The sequence below is a fragment of the Microtus ochrogaster genome, unplaced genomic scaffold (assembly GCF_000317375.1).
Source record: "Microtus ochrogaster isolate Prairie Vole_2 unplaced genomic scaffold, MicOch1.0 UNK20, whole genome shotgun sequence".
NCBI lineage: Eukaryota > Metazoa > Chordata > Mammalia > Rodentia > Cricetidae > Microtus > Microtus ochrogaster.
Window position 1 is genome coordinate 1,864,245 of NW_004949118.1, and position 19,158 is coordinate 1,883,402.

The window sequence follows — 19,158 nt, forward strand, 5'->3', positions numbered from 1 at the left end:
AACAATGGCAATGGGTTTTTGATCCTACTGCACATACTGGCTTTGTGGGAGCCTAGGCAGTTTGGATGCTCACCTTACTAGACCTCGATGAAGGTGGGTGGTCCTTGGACACAGGGCAGGGAACCCTGATTGCTCTTTGGGCTGACAAGGGAGGGGGACTTGATTGCGGGAGGGGGAGGGAAATGGGAGGCGGTGGTGGGGAAGAGACAGAAATCTTTAATAAATAAATAAATAAATGGCTTAGAAGTCAAAAAAAAAAAAAAAAGAAGTAGGGCTGCTGCCCATGCCCCAGGGATACATCTGAAGGCACACTGTGCACAGCACATGCTTGGTGCTAGGACAGAGGAGTAAGGATGAGCGTGCTTTTCTGTTCTCCTGGAAGTCTCGGGAAGACTTTAGAAACATTTATCTTGCAAGGTCTACTGATATCAGCCTGTGATCCCAGGACTTGGCTGTGAGGCTGAGGCTGGCCTGGGCTCCATCGTGTAGCCCTACCTTACAGGTATGGGGGGAAAGGGAGGGAGGAGGGAGGGAAGGAAAGAGGGAGGGAGGGAGGGAGGGAGGGAGGGAAGAAAAGCAAAGAAACTTGGGGGGCAAGAAATACTGCTCAGAAGCTTCTGTACATTCGAGGCATAGAATGAAGTCTGGATGTTTGTCAACCGCAGAATTCAAAGAAATCCAACAATCTCACTCTAACCAATGAGGAATGAATTAAAAGCGAGACAAGGTATGCATCTTCTTCAAATTTGGGCTGTAATTAAAGGCTTTAAACAGTAACCACAGCTGATAAGTCCTTGAGAACTCAACGTGAAAGCATAGCTTCAGCCGTCTGTGAGGAGAGGACAGCTTCTTTATCACTTCAGACTCAGAACAAGGAATGATAACACCTACATCTTGTCAAACGTAAAGGAACATTTTACCACGAGACACCATCAAAACGAAAAGACAAGCCACTAACGGAGTGAAGACCATTGAAATTCATAACCCCGAGAAGGAAAGCATGTGACATCCAGAGTATCTAAATCAATGAGTTCAAATGAACAGCAGTGAGAGAGGAAAGGTTAATAGGAGAGAAACCAACCACCGTCCCAGCCAAAATGTTAATAAGAAGGAAAACCTCGCCAGCATTCCTAGCCGTCTTCGGGAACAAATTAATGCTACAATGAGATACTGTCTCACATCCACGCGATTAGCAAAATGCAAAGTGCATCACCACGGGTTGGCAAGGATGTGGAACAAAAGGACCTCTTGTGATTGTGGGCTGGAATATAAAGAGATGTACCAATTCTGGTACTCAGACATAATCTGCCAAGTGTGCAAGTAAGATGCCGTCCTCTTAAAACTGCTATGGTGAGCATTGACCCTAAGGAGCTCTCCTTTGTTAGCATAAGCAAAGAGCAACAGAATAATGAAAGCAGCCTTGTTTTTAAGCAGCATAAACTCCCATCAAGAAAAGACTGGAACATGAAACATGACATAGCCATAGACTAGAATAGTAGGGAGCAGTAAAGTCGCACAAACTGAACCTGTACATAACACATTTTGGGTTAATAAAAAAAGAGCTGAAGAATGCAAAGAGCATGCCGGTATTTTTATAGAGCCTAAAATCCAGACCCTGGTGTTTAGATGTATGTTAGCACACAGCAAAGCATACAAGACACAGGGAATGGTAAGGATACAAAATGGCACGTAGAGTACCCAGTAAGGGGAGATGAATTTGTAAAATACACACAACACTGTGCACAGGGACTAGTTCACAACCTGGGTAGGAGGCATGAGGCATTTATTTCATTCAATGGTATTTAACTTTTTGATAATATCAAAGTCTTTAATTATAGTTTTAGTAATATGGAACTGAAAACAGTATAACTCACACATAAGAGAAAACAGTCAAAAATTACTAGAAAAATTTATTTTCTCACATACCTATCTCCCTATACCTATTATTCAAAAAGTGTCCCAAAGATGTTGGTCTAGTTCTGGGATATGGTCGTCCAAACGACCCCGTCCTCCAAAGCTCTGCCTATTTATAATCTATGAATGGCTCCTAGAAAGTCTACACATTCCTATTCAAGTATTAAGCCCTCTATGGTAGGTCCCTATCAGTAATATCACCATCCTCCAGAATCAAATTCATCAGCACAAAGATGAAGCTTACCCCAGAGACCAGGAACATGCGTTGCCAGATTTTTATAGACATCTTACCCAGCCTGCAAGCCATATCCTTTGATTGAATTCTTTCTAATCCATGAGGCTTCTAAGACTTTCTTCCGAAGCCTCCCATAATGCTTTGATTCTTTGATAAGCCCCACACATACAGCTAAGTTTAAAATAAATACAGTAAATATGACTGGTGAGCCCGTATGTTTGAACAGTTGGTTTTATTCTATAACCCAACAGGTTCTTACTAATTATTCCCTTCATCTTTTTGTTTGTTTTTTTGATGGGTTTTCACTCTGTAGCCCAAGTTAGCCTGAAATTCACTGTTGTCAAGACTGACCTTGAACTCACAGCAATGCACCTACTTCAGCCTCCCAATATTTTCTGTGTTATAATTTTATCCTCTAGATTGCATTTTATGCTGGTCCATGATTTGAAGCATGTCTTGCACTTCTGTATTCTCCATCATAGTAAGTACCCAAGAGATAGCACACATGTTTTGATTTCCTCATTATTAGACATAATATATGGTTACCAATATCTGATAGTGACTGTGCAAATTCTGGAGGATTCTAACCAGCAAGGTAAACTACTTCAAATCACTGGCATATGCATGTGAATTCAGCTATTATAACTGAGAAGATCGGCTATATCCACATTGACCCTCATCTTTCCTTATGGACCACTCAAGGCTGAACTGTGGACCTGATATCTGATATAAAACAGTCTGCAGTTGGCATGTCAGTGTACCAGGAAGCTAGTCTACCTCCCCATAGTTTTCAAATATGCCAGAAGTAGAGGCTGTGGAGGAACAAATTAAAAAAAAACAACAACTTGAAAGTTGTTTGTTGGAAAATACTTAGAAGGCTACACTCCCACTTAGTTTGAGAACTTAGATTCAAGTATGATCCACAGAGGGAGCATTATGGTTTGTGCTGAGGGCCTAAACAGAATTCAGCCTTAAGAAAGTCAGCTGAAGCCAGGCGATGGTGGCGCACGCCTTTAATCCCAGCACTCGGGAGGCAGAGGTAGGCGGATCTCTGTGAGTTCGAGACCAGCCTGGTCTACAGAGCTAGTTCCAGGACAGGCTCCAAAGCCACAGAGAAACCCTGTCTCGAAAAAACCAAAAAAAAAAAAAAAAGAAAGAAAAGAAAGTCAGCTGAAGGGCTGGAGAGATGGCTCAGCGGTTAAGAGCACTGGCTACCCTTCCAGAGGACCTGAGTTCAATTCTCAGCAACTATATGGTGGCTCACAACCATCTGTAATGACATCCAGCGCCCTCTTCTGGTGTGCGGGCATATATGCAGGCAGAATGTTATTATACATAATAAATAAATAAATAAATCTTAAAAAAAGAAAGAAAAAGAAAGTCAGCTGAAGTACTGGGTTTGTCTCTCATCTCTGTGATAAGGTTCTTCCTTTAAGCCCCTATGATAGTCTGCTTTCTGTTGCTGTGAGCAAACACTATCAGAACACCCAGTTTGGGGAGGAAAGAGTCTATCTGTCTTATAGATTCATGTCATACTCCATCACGGAGGGAAGCCAGGGCAGGAACTTAAGTAGGAACCTGGAGGCAGGTACTGAAACAGAGACCACATGGGAACACTACTTCCCGACTTCCTTCTCAGCTCACGTTCAAGTACATTTCTCATAAGTCCCAGGACCACCTGCCCAGGAGTGACACCACCCACAGTGAGCCAAGGCCACATCAGCAATCAAGGAGGTGCCACAAAGACTTGCCTAAAGGCCAATTTGCTGGAGGCCATCACCCCCCACTGAGGCACCCTCCTCCCAGGTGACTCTATTTTGTGTCATCTTGACACAAGACCAACTAAGGCAGAGTCCCAAAGCACTTTTGCTTCTTTCCATATGCAAACCTTATACTAGCCACTGTCTCTGTTATCCCGTGAGCTTCTGGTCTTCAGGGGGCTGACGAGAACAGAAACAGAAAATCACAAATTAAAATAAGGCACAGGTGGACCATGTTCTTCTCCAAGGTGGGTGGCAGGAAAGGAGATTTAAAAGGTGAGGCCAAAAGAAACGGAATGGTTTACTATTGCTAAGCTTGCTGTGCATAAGGAGGAAGAAAGAGAAATGGGAATTTTGATTGGCTCTAGAATCTTCCATTTTTCATAAAACGACTCCAGGCCCCTCGCTGGAAAAATAACATTACTACGACAGTTTGGCAGCCCTGGGATCATCTGTCTCTCAAAGGTATTATCCAAGTAAGCCTAGGGCTAAACAACCCAGAATCTGATCTTGCAAGGCAAGCTATGCAAAAATCAATGACAGGAACCTTCGGCATGATGGTCTCTGCACAGCTGGAACACAGCTCCATTCACTCACTCGCCTATTTAATTATCAGACTGTTCACACAGCTGGTCCATGCTGACCGGCTACCAGGCGCCCTGCACTGTGCTGGTCATTGGTGGCATTGCTGAGCATGCTCTCTTTAGCTCTCAGGTCACAGCGTTCTGTGGGGAAGGCTGCCATCCACTCATACCGTCACCGGACAGCACATCCTTATTAACTGCAAAGACCCTGAAGAGACTACAAAGCCAAAGCCGTCCAACTGTATCCAGCTGGAGACCTTCGTTAATTAAATGATCCTTCCATTGAGGAATAAGAAAGAAGAAACCTTTGAAGAACCCATGTCCTGGGAGGAGAGGGGAGGACTTCTCTTCACAGTTCACACCACCTCACAGGATCGAGTGCCCCCCCTCTGAACTGCCCAGGCAAGAGTTCACACAGTAGAGGTCCAGACACGGCAGGGCTTCCTGACTCCCCGGCTGTCCTCCACAACTGAAGAGGAAAGCACACCCTTGCTTGGAAAACTGAGAAGGTCTCCCTGCATCCTGGGCAAAAGAACTAGCATGGAAGGAGATGAGTGTGTGCCCTGCATTCTTCCTCGTTCCCAATGTGATGAAGCCCATCAAAGAAGGGCTGTCTGCAGAGTCCGAGACAGGACCAAAGAGTCATGTTCCTCACAAACTGCAGCATGTGTTTCTGTAAAGAAATGTAGCAGGGAAATTTCTAGTTCTGAAATAGATTTCACAGTGAGTTCCCACTGTGAATTAAAATCAAGACAGAAAGGGTCTCCAGGGAAAGGGCCATAACCCTCGGGTTAGAGGGGGTTAATGCTAATCTGCCTACCATGGACTCAAGTGCATTTGCCAGGGATAGAGTTAACAGGAAAGTTACTCTAGTAGATGTTTTCAAATTAGCTTAACCCAAGCCACAGAGTAAGGCAGCAGAGCTGGCAATGTGCCCAGGGAGACCTTCCCCCAAGCTGCCTGAGCGAGCCCTTTAAATGTCTCTGAACCGTGGGTGCCGAGAGATTCTGACTCAAGGTCAGGGAGATAAGGCAACCATAGCACAATGCCTCCCTTGCCAACTGCTTAGCCATGGCGTCCACACGCACATTGCGCTGTTGAATACTGAGGAAACTTGGCAAAGTTGGGCCGCTCCGCACGACACACTTGACAGCCTGCCTTTGTGTAGCTGCTCATGGAGCTGACAAGGAACACTGAGAAGACAGACAAATTGTCAGTGACGACAGATGCGAGTTAGAAGTGAATATGAAAATAAATGGTTTCATTTCTGGCAAATTCTAGGAAGAGGGAGGAGGGTGCGTTTACATTTTCCTTGTGTATTCAGGGCATTGCTATGTAGTTTGTAACCAACTGCAAAATACGCAGTCACATCCCAGCTACTCCGGTTAACTAGGTATCAGGCAGAGCGTCCTGTGAGCACGGGTTTTCCTCACCGGGTTAACTTCTTTCCCCGAAGGTATTAACTTCTCTCAGAGGAAGAAAATGATAAATATCAGTCAGGGAAATCTTAAGGCATTTAAGGATGCAGACTCAGCCCCAGCACCTACTACAATGAAGGCTGGGAAACCGTTGAGTCAGCACTTCTGTGCAAGACCAGCCTCATGAAAATCACCCAAGGAGCAGTGGGCCTCAAAGGAAGGTCACTCGCTGTCCAAACTGCCTGACCTACACATCCATTTTTGTTGCTCTTCCTCTTAATCCCATTTGTGTGTAGGTTCGTACATCACACGGTTGCAGAGAAGGAAGCCGTTAATACGGAACTAAATGGATATGAGTTGAAGAGAAGGTTCTGGTATTCACATTCACTGCCATCAGCCCTCCGTGTCTGTTAAATTAAAGAGGATGGTAGATGGCTGGTCATAAACCTTCTTTTGGGGAGAGTGTCTCAGGTCCTCCTCCTAGAAACAAATCTTGGGCTACTCCTGACCAGGACCAAATCTAGTAAAAGAAACCTTCACCAGCATTGAAAAATAATCAGACTGCAACGTCTCCCATGATTTAAAATAATGAAGGACTTCTTCAGGGGCACTATGATGATTCCTTTCTTTGAAAACATAGACCTGGAAGCACTTAGGAGTTTTCTGGGAATAGAGACAGTCCAAGGTATTGGGGTGCTTTTCAACCACCAATGTTCTCAGCAGCACCAAAATTTTCTGGAATGCTGGCCAAAGGCCTTCTTAAGATAACAGTCATCCGATTTTTAAAAGATTTATGTTTTTAATTGTGGATATGTGTGTATGTGCACTTGGGGGCAGAGACCAGAAAAGTCCAGAAGAGGGCACTAAAGTTCATGGATTTGGAATTAGAAACAGTTGAGAGCTGCCCCATATGGGTGGGTGCTAGGAACTAACTACAGTCCTTTGCAAGAGTTGTGGATGCCCTTTCATTACATTTTTAAGTACACAACAGACAACATGTAATAGGCATGAATTAGAATGATGGGAGGTCCGTATTGAGTTTTTCAAGACCCTGACTGGCCTTCTTGCTTTAAGGTAAATTCTAAGGTAAAACCAACATATCAATGCAGAGAGAAAAGAAATAAAAGAATTCACAACAAAAGTCAGTTTCTAAAGAAAAGGAATCTTTGTTGTAATCCAGCTGCCCTCACTCCCCCTGACCAACAGCGGAACTTCCTTGTGGTCTGTAATTGACAAGGATGTTTGTCTTCTTTCTGGCCTGTAGTTTTCCTCAGAAGCAGTAGAGGTATAAAAGGCTTTAGCTTGGGGCAAAACAAAGGTAGGTTGTTGAAAAGAAGCCTCCACGCCTCAATCCCGGTACCCCCCAGTCTCGGCATGCAGGACACCCAGCAGTGTGGCAAATCTTCACAAACTCCTCCAATTGGAAGCCTCCTAAATAGAAACTAATTCTCTGCCCTCTGCTAAGGTTAAAAAAATTGGTGAGTATGATACTAAAGGAACACGATATGAGTTTGGGTTGATTACACCAATTTCATTATAGAAATGTTCAATGAGTAGCATTTCACTTATTTCTGCTCAACTAGAAATTGTTATGGTGAATGAAAAGAGTGAACTCTATTTCCACAAGGGTTTCCTGAAGAAGAAAAAAAAAGGAAAGAAAGAAATGATGGCACTTGCCTCTACTGAACTGAAGCCAGAGTGATGGTCTGCTGTCTCTGCACCATTAATCAAACAAGTTCCCATCTCAGGGCTGTTAATTTTATATGAAACATCAGTCTTGATGGCTGTTTGGAACAAAGGTATGCACTTAACAAGTCTAAGTGTATACAGTTCCTGTCCCTAAGTCTGGATTTAGTAAGAAATTTAAAACATCAGAATTTGGAAAGCAGAAGATGTAGGTTTGTGGTATTTCTTGTCCAATATTTTGAGGTCCTCTTTCTACTGGCTTTGAATAATTGCTCATGTGATTCATCGTGTTTTCAGTCCTGTAGAATAAAATGAATCTGGAGGGAGAAATGAGAGGTGCTGAACCATCACAGACCCCACAGGGAAAGCTTATGTGTGTGCCATTCCCCTCAGCACAGGGACTGGAATACGATTTGAAAAGCTTTGTCGAAAAAGTGCATCTTTTAAAATGTCTGTTAACTAGTTTGTTTTTTTTTTTTTTTTTGGAAAATTCCTACAAATATACAATGTATCTTGGTCATATCCATTTCCCACCCCCACCCTATGTTGTCCATATTTAATTTAACAGCAAAACTTAGGATAACAGAGAGATGCAGATGTAGTTTTTAAACTTAGCCTACATCTGCAAGTGTTTTCTCATGCGAAGTTACATTTTCTCTAAAGAAAGTCACTTAGTTTAAAAAAAAAAATTCACAGAATTTTAGACCTAGAACTTGGAATGAATATCGTCTCAGCAACTTTAAGATGAACCATCAAATCCAAATAAAATGAAGATGCAAGCGACGGACACCAGATTTCTATCAACTTCATTTCATCCCGAAGTTTGGATTTTCTGGGCCCAAGGGTAGCCTTTAAATCCTAGCACTTAAATTCTGAACGTGTTATATACATTTGTTTAATGTATTAGATTTCCTGTTAAGCAACATAAAGACAACTTTCCTCTGGGCTTGGATAAACCAGAAGAGTTTTCATCATTCCTTGCCTGCACATGATCTCCATCTAACTTGGAACAGTTTTGTTATCTACACAAAATGATTAAAACCAATCGCGAGTTGCTCCCCGAAACTGAAATTGTGATGTAAATTACTGTTTAAAAGAACTGTTCCTTATGGTACCTCCTTTCTGATTTAAAACAAACAGAAACAGACAAAAAAACTGAGGGGGGGAGGGTGAGCAAGACCTTTGCCTTAGGCCCTAAATGTCTTTCCTGAGTTCTAAATTCTAAGCCCTCCCCTCATCCCCGTTAGAATGACTGTCTTCTAAGAAGTCATTGTGAAGACCACAAAAGATAAAGATCCGTTAGTAATGTGTGACTTTTATTATCCATCTTGAGATTCTGTTCTAACTCCACTTGCTAGGCCAGGAGGCGTGATCGATCCCCAGCCTCGCAGAGCTCAAGTCTCTCCTAGAGAGGAGTGAGACATCTCCCCTCGGTCCATAAAAGACATAACCTCTTATCCCCCACAGAGAGCAGGTCCTCCTAGCTTTGCCACCTGCAACCCCTTCCCGTCCATATACCCTCCCGTTCTCAGACAGAAAAAAAAAAAAATCCGCAGCGTTCCAGGCCAGGCAAGGGGTGAGGAGACACCCAGGGCCAGCACGGCGCCCGCCTGGCAGTGGAACTCAGCGTCTCTGGAGCGGGCACTCAGGCTGCAGTCGCCCCTTCCCATGACCTCGGAGACAACATGAAGATGGGAACTGCTCGCCTTCCCCAGGTCCTGAATGCTAGGTCTTCATCACCACGCGGAACCATTAAGGTCCCTCCCGCAGCTGCAGCCACCCCTCCATGAAAGTACAATTTGTTATCTGGCCCAGCCTGGAGCAAGAAGAGCTGCTCGTTCCTCTCCCGATTCCGACTCCAGCGCCACTCATTAGGTCCCTTGAATGCAGGCTCTAACCGCCTGCGGTGCGATTCGCGGGCAGTTGGCCTCAGAAACACTACAGTGACACCCCTACCCCGGGACCCTATCCTCTGTGGGCATTTCTCCGTGACACTGTCTTTGTGTCTCTCTTTTTTCCCTATTCCACACACGGGGAAGGGGTCGCTCTTCACAGCCAATGCCAAAAATGTCACACACAAAAAGAATGCAACAACTTGCTTTGCAAACGACTCAGGAGCTCATGGTGAAGTCTCCTGCAGTGAGCAGCGGCAGCAGCAGCCTTCGCCTGCAAGGTGCTGAACCCCGGGTGTGAATTTGGAGTCATTAGAAACATAGGACCCGGGTTCTTATCCCCTCCCCTCCCCCTCCAGGGACCCAGTCTCGGTTAAAAAGCTATTCCTTCTGGAACACCCCAGGGAGCTTCGAGGATCCCATGCCCGGGGAAGGGGCACACTGGCCGCGGGGATCCCTAGGTCACTACTAGGACCAGACGTGCCCCCTGGGCAGAAGTCAGGGAATTCAGAGTGCCGGCCAATGGCCAGCAGAGGCAGCCCGCAGTCCCTAAGGATGCGCGGGCAACCGCGACCTCGCAGCGGGAGGTGAGCCGGAGCCAGGAGCCACCCAGCGCCACCGCCACTGCCGCCGCCACCGCCGCCGCGCACGCCCCAGCCCCGCTGTGCAGCCCGGCGTTACCTTGCCGCTGCCCTCAGTTCCAGTCCGGAACTCGCTGGTGGCGTCTGTCCGTCTGTCCGTCCGTCCTACGAACCTCGGAGCTCGGGCCAGAACGGTGGTCCCGCGGCCGGGGACGCCCCTCAGCGAGGTGATGGGAAGGCGCCCAGCCAGGCGCTGCCGCTCCTGCCGCTCCCCGCCGGAGGAAGGTGTCTGCGAGGCCGTGTCCTCTCGATTGCGGCGCCCAGAGCGCAAGGCTCGCCTCTGGCGCGGAGACTGAGCGCCGGGACGCAGCGGCGGGCAGGGGCGGCGAGGCTGGGCTGGTCACCCGCCCCTGGGTGCATGTTAATACGGCGGGGAGGAGGAGTCCCGCGCTTCCTCCACCCAACCACCGGAGCCGGCGGGCGGGCGACGGCCGCGGCCGCGAGCCAGTCGCTCCCCACCCGCCCCGGCTACTACGGAGTGGCCACTGGCCTTGGCCCTGGCCCAGGCACGTGCGTCCCGGGCCGCGGGGAGGCGCAGGCGGCTCCCGGAGGGTGCGCGCTCTCTCGCTCGCTCGCTCAGCCTCCGGTGGCAAGTGCGTCCGCGCCTTCCTCAGAGCGGACTCGAGCAGCTCAGCCTGGAGCCCAGAGGCGGCCACCCGCTAGTGGGCGTGACCTATCCCTACCCTTGCGCAGCGTCTCGCGGCGTGGGGGTGGGGGGTGGGGAAGTAAACTTCCGCTCCCCTCTGCCCGGCGCTTGCTCCTTTTCTCTGCTTGCTATTCTAAGTACAGAAAGCAGAGCGTCGGTCTAGCCCGGAGAGTCTATGGGCAAAGGGTTATTGGAAAGCTCTCGGAGCCCACCCTAGGATCTCTTGAAGAAGTAACCACTTAAGAAGAGACACATTAAGTAGAAAGGCTCGGACTCACACATCACAGAGGACTTCAGATCTGACACGAACACTCAAAACTGTTCTTCCTTGGCGACTCGGTTTCTTGTCTTTACATCAAGAGCTCTTGGGCAGGTTATATGGATTAGATAGATGTTAACGTTTTTCATTCGTTCTGTTTTAATTAAAGAAAAGAAAAGACAATCTCTTCCTTCTGTCCTCTGATATCAGCAAAACCTCTATCCTCTGCCCTTTCCTGGATATTGAATAGCTCTGAAGGTAGGGTGAACCCACCAACATCACAGAAGGACCAGAATAATAGTGTAAACAGGTTAACTGAGAAGAAATAAAAGACCAAGTCAATCACTTAAAAACGCACTGTGTTGCTGTTCTACTCAATACTACACTAGGCATTAAGTATGACACTCAGGATCAACACTAGCATGCTAAAATGGTTAATTGTGGTTAATCATCATCTTCCTGTTTACTTCCGCCCGCGAAAAGAAATGTCATGTTCACAGAGAAAGCCCTTTTGTTCTTCAGCTCCCGGGGAGAACATTCTGATGAAAAGTATATAATCTTCTTTATGTAATTGTACCCAGAAAGTTATAACATAAGATTTAGCATCTGTTTGGTGTGCTATCTAATTATAAATATTAATAGAATATTCTTTTTAAAGAAAACACTTCTAAAAATGCATAGAAGTGAAAAGCAGTTTCCATAAAAATATGACTCAGATAAATAATCTCCACAATTTCACTAAGTGATTTTCCATTAAAGAGAGAAAAAAAATAACTAAGCTACTAAATAGAGGTAAACTCTGAGCATTCTAACAGAGCCTCAGCAGACTCAAAAATGACTATGTGGGGATGCCCGCCCTTCAGATCTGGCTCCTTGAAGAGGCCCTATACTCTTAATAATTTGGAAAAGGCAACTACAGGGCTTGCATGGGCTTCTAAATATGTTCAATCCATGCATATTTTTTAAAATGATGCCAAATATTTAAGAAAATTTTCATAATTGTTAAGTTCTAACATAAATTAGATAACTTTAGTAAAGAAAAATTTTTGCTTGAAATCAAAATTCTTTCTTTTTTATTCAAAATAGTTTTTATCAAACAGCATATTCTATATAGCTCAGTGGTAGAGAGAGTTTGCAGAAACCAAGCTTCTTATAGGAGAATAATCATATCTGTACAATCCTGCTTTTGTGAGGCTTTTCTGACTGTGATAGAAGCCAAATATGACGAATGTAAGTAAAAGTTGTTCATTGGGAAAATACTGCAAACTTCCAGAATTAGAGAATGGGCTGCAAGCAGTATTGTTAGTAAGCAGGAGCTGGGACAATGTTCACATGGGAGGGATCAGGAAAGCTGGAGATAGTTTAGGGGTTTTTTATTATTATTATTAGAAAGTCAAAAAGAGAGATAACCCAATGGGTTATTCTGCTCTCCTACTGCTGAACTGAGACTTTAGCATCATTGGCTTGAACATCTGAGCAGCCAGGGTCATACAGGTACTAACTGCCTGGGTGTACCATAAGGGAAGAAAACACAGATGAAGGCTCACTGTCCACAGTCTAAGGCAGGTCCACGGACTTGCCAGTCTTTGAGACACACATGGGATTAAAAATAGATAATTCATCAAAAAATATCAGAGTTCCAAAGAAGAAGAATTAGATATTGAGATTTTTTTTTATAAAGGGTGTCTAGTTCATTGACTGGCTTCTGAATTTACATTATATTATGTTATATATGCATATAATATATAATTTACATTATATATATATTCTTACAGTCACTTTAAAGAAACACTTTATAAGGAAACGTGATAGTATTTTTGTTGTTGTTTATATACTTGTGTTTATTTGACTTTTAAAAGATTAATATCTACCATACGAATAAATTATATGAGCATGAATATAAGCAGCAGACAACTCAGAGCTAGTCAGCTGTACTCCTTCTGCAATCGCAGTGTGTTGATTGAATAATACATGAAAAGATGTCCAGTCCTACTCTTCGGCAGCAGTCAACGTTGCCTTCTGTGGGAGAGAGAACTTTGCCGATAAGACTCAACTAGAAACCTTGAGGCAGAAAGATTATCACCCTGCGCTCCTTTGACTCTTTGTAATGACAAGGTCCTCACCAGAGGTGGGGGTAAGGAGGGCAGAAATCAGAAGGAAAGGGGGGGACTCTGCTCTCTGTATACTCGGAAGGTGAAGAAAGACAGCCATGAGAAATGCAGATTCTGCCCAATAAAAAGCAGCAAGGGGGCAGCTTTCCTTAGCCACCTCCAGAGGAAGAACAGGATGTTCTCGATGTTAGCCCGTTTAACCTGATGTCAGATTTCTGTCTTCCAGACTCATAAGACGAGGATTTGACACGTCTTCTAGCCAACAAGCTCACAGTCATCACTAGCAATAGATAGAGACAAGTCATAAAGACCTTTCGCCTAGTGCCATGCTCATGTTCCTGAAGATACACTATGGTTAGAGGATTGCGTGAGAATGTTTTCACATATACGACACTCCTGGAGAAGCTTATTCAATGTTGGCTAAGTCCACAGACATGATGGTAAGAACAGAACATTTGAAACTATGGGCAGACTGGTTTCCTGTCACAGAATTTCTCGCTTTCTGACAAAAGCAGAATGGTGACATTCTGCCCTGTCCATGACACCTTGTAGCAGGTAAAAATAGAACTAAATAACCATGCAGCAAAGAAGAACCCAAAGGTCTATTTGAAAAGTAAACATTAAAGATGTTCACTTTTTTTGTTGTTGTTTTGTTGTTGTTGTTTCGAGACATGGTTTCTCTGTAGCTTTGGAGCCTGTCCTGGAACTAGCTATTGTAGACCAGGCTGGTCTCGAACTCCCAGAGATCCACCTGCCTCTGCCTCCCTAGTGCTGGGATTAAAGGCATGTACCACTACCGCCCAGCCACATTTACTTTAATTGAACATTCTCATATGTTTTCCTAGTTTTAAATAACATTAAAATGATGATTTCTCGATAAATATCTCCAGTCCTCACATCTCCACTAGGTGTAAGATTTGTGAGTCCCCAAACATGCTAGAAAAAAATGTACCTTAAATTTTCAGACACCTCAGATGTAATAGATCAAAGTTAACCCATCATCTACTCCTCTCCTCCATTCAAATTTATTTCTCTTCCTGGCAATGGGTAGCACAGAGGTAAAGCCTACATCTGTGAGGTCTTTGGGTCATGACAGTAGTAAAAATAAAAAAGGCTTCTTGTATTCAGCCATGGCAATATCATCCACCAAATAGCCATGGGTAGCAACAGAAACCCGTAAACTAGTTATAACTAGTAGTTTAGTCTGCAACTACTGCTGGCCTCTTCCACCATCTAAACAGGTCTCAAATTCAACCTCTATCTCCATTTCTAGTATCGACCTATTGGGCTCCCAAATTCTCCCTTCTAGGCTACTATAATATCTATTTTCAATCTCAATTACTATAATATCTCTTTTCTTTAATCTAGATTTTCCTTTTCTTCCAAAAAATGATACTAATTTTAAAATGTATTAAAACTGCAACTTTGGCCATGCAATTGTACCACTTTAAGGACTTTTAATATCTATATAAAGTATAAATCTTCAGCATGATGCACAAAGTTTCCCTTGCTTCTTCCCCCTTATTTGGTCTTTGCATTCATGGTTTGTGCATTTTCTTTCATACAGAACTGCTTTCTGTAGTACCATTTATGTGATGCGCTCTTTCACACATGTGAAACTATCTCAAACTTTCCCATTGCAATGTTCTGTCTTTTCTTTGTTGAGTAATATTCATTGCAAGAGTGGCTTCAACTAAGCCGCTTTCCCAAATGATTGGGTAGCATCAAATTTCGCCAATGCTGACCATGCCTCTCTCTCTCTATATATATATATAGATAGATATAGATATAGATATAGATATAGATATAGATATAGATATAGATATAGATAGATAGACACATTTATACATATATATACGTATATATATATATATATCTCAAATAGTTCAAAGTACCTGAATTATGTTTTTGAGATTCTGTCCCTATTTAGATCACCAAAAATTAGCCCAACACTTGTCTTTCCACAGATAGTCAATACATATTTGCAATGTCATTGACTGTAATGGCTATGAGAATATTTTATGATGTCAGCAAATGTCTTAATGGTATTTAATAGAAGTTTATGTGATACAGTATTCACCTGCAGGCAAATTAAAAACCTATGCCCGTAACATGTTTAAGAAATGAGAATCCAATCTTTAGGTTTGAGTGTATAAAGTAGAGTAAGGGAATAAATCGGGAAAAAGAACAAGGTCAGTGGGGAAGAAGGAGAAGGAACTGTAGAAGCAGATGTTTGTTAGGACACAGATGCTATGAATTGGGAAAGGGGGAAAATAGAGGAAACTCATCTGGCGAGGAGATTAGGAGGGTAATATAGACAAAGAGGGAAGAAGGAGAGATAAATCACACTAAGGATATTTGAAAGGCCCATGAGGAAACATTATTTTAATTATTTTTAAGTCTGGTAAAAACACATATATGTTTATATTTTATATATTTTCATATACACATATGTGTTAAATAGAGTTACCTCACATGCAGTGATAGTGTTCACACACCCCTTCCTTGGTTTCAGGAACCATAGGCTATGTGAAAAAAAAAAAAAAACCTGTGTCAAGCAAGAGACACCTTCTTTAGAGTTGTTGATCAAGGGAACCACCAGACTCCCAAAACACGGTAGGCTGTTGCCATTCCCCTTAGCTGCTTCACAGAATTTGAAGGTAAAACTACTGCTTAAGATATCACACACTTAGGTCTTGGAACTGGAGGGGATCGAGCTGACACTTACTTGGAAAACTCCTCCCTGAGGGGCAGTTCTCGTATTATCAGACGCTGCTATGCTGCTATACAGGTGGCCTGAAGAAAAACAATATTGATGAGTCTGCCCAGTTCTAAAGCTTGAAAGCCATAAAAATGACTGTCAATACAACAACAGTGAAACGGATATCTTAGGGCTAACCAATAGCTGTCTAATTGGAATTAACTCCCCAATAGGGGGTAACTCGTTCATATCACTTCTTATACAGTGAAGAATCATGATTGGAAAGGTCATAGACCCCAAAGAACAATGTATGGCTGACATTTTCCTAAATTAATATACCCTCTAACTGTATTCTAAATATTTATCCTGACATTCATGCATAGGCATACTTCTGTCTGTAACAGACAGAGGTTACCACAGAGATGCAAAACAAAGCAAAAAGTGATCTTGGTATGCCAATCCTATCTGGAACATTCACAACACAGCCCCTAAGGAGGGAAGAAAGATGCTAAAAACCAAAGGACAAGAATGAATGCAGACTGTTTGTCATAGCCAGAACCTGCAAACAACCTAAACGCCCCTTGACCGAAGAGTGGATAAGGAAAATGTGGTACATTTACACAATGGAGTACTACACAGCAGGAAAAAGTGATGACATCTTGAAATTTGTGGGTAAATGGATAGATCTAGAAAACATATTGAGTGAGGTAACCCAGACCCAGAAAAACAAATATCATATGTACTTACTCATAATTGACTTTTAGACATAAAGCAAAGAAAACCAGCCTATAAATCATAATCCCAGAGAACCTAGACAACAATGAGGACCCTAAAAGAGACATACATGGATGTAATGGACATAAGGAAGTAGAAAAAGACAAGATCTCCTGAGTAAATTGAGAGCGTGGGGACCATGGGAGAGGGTTGAAGGGGAGGGGAACAGAGAAAAATATATAGCTCAATAAAAGCAATTAAAAAAAAAAACTAGGCCAGCGCTCTACCCACTGGGCTACATTCCAAGCCCAACAAGACCATGTCTAATATCCCAGGATTCTGAGGAAAAAATACCCAGACTTTGTCTCAAGTAAAATCAGTAAAGAAGGAAAAAGTCGTGGTGTTTTGTTTTTAATATCGAAATAGAGATACTTCTGTTATTTGTAAAAAAAAAAAAAAAAAAAAAAAAAAAGTTTGAATGCTGCAAGATACAGGACAGGGGTGCTGCACTCATAAACTCCCAACGGCCTGGTGGCCTGGACAAGGCCCTACCTGTGGGTACACCAGAGTGGATGTGAAAAACTTAAGTCTGTTCCTCCAGCAGATAAAATGCTATAGCTGGTGATGGCTGCTGAGGGAGGGAGAACCAGTTTTCTCTGCAGATAACCCCCTAGGTTGGTCTCCCAATTTTACATGGATAGCTCTAAACAAACATACCTAACTGGACTCAGTAGGTTCTGCAAAGTAATAGTTTTAAATGGTCAGGAATTTGAGAGGAATGGGACAACACCGGGAGCTGGGGGAGAGGTGGAAATGACGTGAACATGATGTGCTCATGTATAAAACTATAAAAGTAATTAAAATAAAAGTTTAAAAAAAAAAACAAGAAGCTTCTTTTTTTTCACAATAAAAAGCAAAAACAGCAAAAAGCAGACCCGAAGCTTGAGGAGAACCAGACGCAGCTACTCTGTCCAGACTTTCGTTTTAATAGACAGTCCAGCGAAATATAATTATCTTTTTAGTCTCAAGTGCTTTTCAGTGAGTCTTTTGACTTTATGTTTTATTTAGTGCTTTATGAAGATGGTAAGATTATTTATCGAATTGTCAATGCCGTAATACGATGGACAAACTGCTGCCCAGCATTTGATCTCGCTAACCGTTCTCATCTGCGGGCCCCTCTTCTGCATCCTTCTGAGAGAAGTGGTTTGGTTTCTCAGGGAAAGAGAACTTTCAGAGGTTTAGCATCACACAACAGCAGAGCTCTCTCCGCACAGAGCTAGCAGTGGCTCGCCCAGTGGAAAGGCAGATTCAGTATACAGCTCATACCACACCTCAGACACCACGGATGCTCACTTGGCAGAGGAAGTTCATTTCATGACTAGAGGTAACTACGTAAGAATCAGGAAGCCAGAAATAAGAAGTCTGCTGAGACTCTTTCTTGAGCTTTGCCACCACATCCAATTAGTCACCAAATTTCATTAGCTTTCTGAAACAAGACGCTTTTTTGTTCACTTTGGTGCCTTAAGTTTTTGGGTGAATTTCTCTTCTCTTCAAGATGACATTGAAAATCTTAGCTATGACTTGCAAGTCAGTTACAATCATGGTTAGATTACCAAAATAATTCACTTGAGTGGAAACACGGCACATTTGGGACTGGATTAAAAACTTAATTAGTCATTTTAATGCACTGGAAACAACAATTTCAGATAAGAAAAAGATCAAGATATCCTTGAGAAGTCACTTTAAAAAATAGAATGTTTACCACAAACGATTACAGCAAAAGAGTGAAAATAAGAGAAAAAAACAGACATCCTTATTAGCAAAGTTAAGCTAACAATATTGTACACAATAGAAGACGGAGCTTATTCCATATTTTTATATCAAGGAACTGTAATATTTAACAATTCTACTTTAAGCTTTTTAATTTAGGAAGACATTTAATCCACTGAAGAGATCTTATAATTTTGCAGTATTCTAATTTCTCCAGAGACAGAAACGTTCTCAACAGACTACACTAAGTAAAAATTGGGCAAAAACAAATAATAGCATCAAAATTTGACCTTTGATTTTTTTTCCACACAATACACCCTGACAGCTGCAGGAGTAATTGTATTATTCTTAATATTAATCTGTTTTCATATTGTATTTAATTTGGTGTCTTGTCTTTTTCAACCTCAGTTCATATTTAAGCTTGTCATGTTAGGTGGATTTTTTTCATAACCTTTCAGAAGGGAAATATTTTACACGCGGCCCTCAATGGAGATAATCCAAATTACAAAGAATTCATATGCAAATGACCTGAAATCAGCATAGGCCAACAGCAAGACCAGCATTTAGCAATGCACACTCACCTGCTGCCTGATGCTGTTTACATGGTTGTACAAAGGAGGCTTAAGGAAAACATCTTTTACCAAGGAAAATGGGTGTAGCTCAAGGGAAACAAATGACTTTCTAGTGTATGCATAAAAAGATGGATAAGAAAACCTGGAGGATTCTGTGAATAATGCACACTCTCCTAAGAGTTGATCCTTTAGATCTAAATCTGTCAGAAGATAGATCTTGAATTCTCAGAAGCATCGCATCCAGACATGTAATTA

At 42.9% G+C, this 19,158-nt stretch overlaps 1 protein-coding gene across 5 annotated transcripts in view; it reads right to left on the minus strand.

Annotated features, from left to right (window-relative positions):
* The window catches only part of Dlgap1 (DLG associated protein 1), a 791,676-nt gene extending 781,006 nt beyond the window's left edge, over positions 1–10,670 (minus strand). For all 5 annotated transcript variants that reach the window (XM_026789510.1, XM_026789514.1, XM_026789512.1 and 2 more), the window contains exon 1: positions 10,171–10,670. The gene's annotated coding sequence lies outside the window, so the exon portion shown is untranslated. The remainder of the gene's footprint in view (positions 1–10,170) is intronic.
* Between the last annotated feature and the right edge of the window lie 8,488 nt (positions 10,671–19,158).